Raw genomic sequence first — 2,500 nt, 5'->3', positions numbered from 1 at the left:
AGAGAGAGAGAGAGAGAGAGAGAAGAGAGAGAGAGAGAGAGAGGAGAGAGAGAGAGAGAGAGAGAGAGAGAGAGAGAGAGAGAGAGAGAGAGAGAGAGACACACACAGCAGAAACAAACACATACAAACACTAACAGGGGTTTCAGGTACGGGCAGTGACAGTCGGTCCGTTCTTCTATATGTCTGTCCTCAAATCTAAAGGGTGCATAACGATTTTTATCCACTATGCATAAACACGGACACTGTTTATACGCAGCCCTCACAAACCACACACGGCCAGATAGCTTATCTAAGTAGAACCTACATACGAGACACAACCTTTATAGTCAGAAAAAAGTGATTATTTGATATTTTACACATAGATATTATGAATACTGTGGGCCTACATACCTTAGTGTGATATAAGTGCATGTGAGTGAATATTGGCATGCAAATTCGTTTTTATATGTCCTATTCATTGTCTCAATGCGCTCATACATCTTAAGAAAGTTATCACCAAAAATGTTAAGATGTTTTTAGAGAACGTTATCTTACTTTCAGAAGAACATTCTGTAACCAAACTAAAACTTCCCGCTGAAAACATTTTAAGAATAGTAGGGCTAATGTTCTAACAATGTTATCAAAAACATCTTAAGAAGGTTATCAAAAACATCTTAAGAAGGTTATCAACAAACATTTCAAGAATGTTTTTAAAGAACGTTATCCTACACTTTCAGAAGAACATTCTGGGAAACCAAAATCAAACGTCCCGCTGAAAACAATCCTAGAACAATGAATGGTAACATTCTCAGAATCTTTTGAGAACCAAAAATGTCTAGCTGGGAACTCACACAGCCACCGCAAACATGAATATCTGCTTACAGCTTACCATGAATTACGTGCTTCAAACAAATGCAACAAGTTTGTTTTTTAAAACGCTCTAGAAATAAATCTGACGTTGACCATGACCGTGTTAATATTTGCCATCACAGGAACGTTTTATAAAAAAAATAAATAACCTCCTGAAAAAATATCCGAATGTTGCTTTGAAAATGTTCTTCATTTGTTATCATGTACATTGAGGTAACATTTTAAAAGAACATCTTTAATATGTTACCCCAACAACGTCCAAAACACATCCTTAGAATGTTGCAGGCAAAACGTTCCACCTTTGTTAACATATCACATTAACGGAACGTTTTATAAGTCATCTGAGGCCTTAATAACATCCTCAAAACATCCTCTGAATGTTGCAGTTAAAACGTTATGTCTTAGCTAACCTCAAACCTTATAGGAACATTATTGAAATAATAAACATCCTAAAAAGGTTCTTTGAACATCAGATTAAAACGTTTCTTAAAACATGATTAGAACCTGTAGGTAATGTTAGCCAAAGTTGTGAGAACGTTCCCCGCTAGCTGGGATGTTCACCACTAAATTTACTTCATAATCCTGAACATAATGAATATGCTATCGAGTTGAAGAATGTTTGTCGAAGTTTCCTAACTTTGTGAAACTGTAATAATAAACCTGTGATGAACTCTTTATTATTCGTATAACTGAAAAAAAAACATATCAATAACAATTTTGATTATTTTATTGATTATTGATGTTTAGGCTATGTTTACAGCAACTACCTCACTGTTTTTTGTCTGTAGTGCATCATTTTTAATATATACATTTTGAATTATCAGTTTGAGGGTTGATTTAAAGAAAATACAGCAAATAAATAAAACGTAAACAAATACATTCACCAAGGAAAGCTCAAAGCACAATGAACATGCTGGTTCACAAACTCTGCAAGTGAAAACAAATACCAATTTTTTTCTGGATGATGTGCGCAAAACACAAAATATGAGTTATAGGCAGTTGGGAAATTATGGACTTTTTTAGCTCACATCCTGAGATGTGTTCAAAACTCATAAATCTCATAAATTGACTTTTGAGTTGAGATTATTTCGCAAGTTAACTTCATATTCTCAGCATATTGGTATTAATGGAGATATTTGAGATGTGTTTTGTAGGTACGCCTTCTGTTCAAAACAGCATAGATTGATAAATTAGAGTCAACACATCACATTTAACCTGAATTATGTCAAGCTAAACACATGCCGTTAAAGCTGAAGAGACAAGCAAAATGACAATGAACCTGGACGTGCTACTCCCATACAAATGTGTCTCTCCTTATTGTGTGCTGTCCATCTCAACTAAGATCAAAGTGAACATAGTAAGCCATGTGCCCAAGGGGAAACATAAAAGAAAATCACTCCATCAAAATTCTCACTCTGAGAGAAATCGCATGGTTTTTAAGTAATGTTGACTGGAATCGTGTTGACATGCATAAATGTGTGTCTGTGTAGTGAAAGGAGAACGTAGAGAGACTGCCTTTCACTTTTTTCCTCTCTTCATGGCCGACTTGTACAGTTATCTCGCGAAGGAAGACAAACAAATTCCACTTTTCTTTGTCGGACATGTGTTATTAGTTTTAAAGAGCTCTGTCTTTTGCAGGTTGCCATCATCC

This window comes from Trematomus bernacchii, unplaced genomic scaffold, assembly GCF_902827165.1.
Source record: "Trematomus bernacchii unplaced genomic scaffold, fTreBer1.1, whole genome shotgun sequence".
NCBI lineage: Eukaryota > Metazoa > Chordata > Actinopteri > Perciformes > Nototheniidae > Trematomus > Trematomus bernacchii.
The sequence above is the reverse complement of the archived record's forward strand: the minus strand, read 5'-3'. Positions refer to the sequence as shown.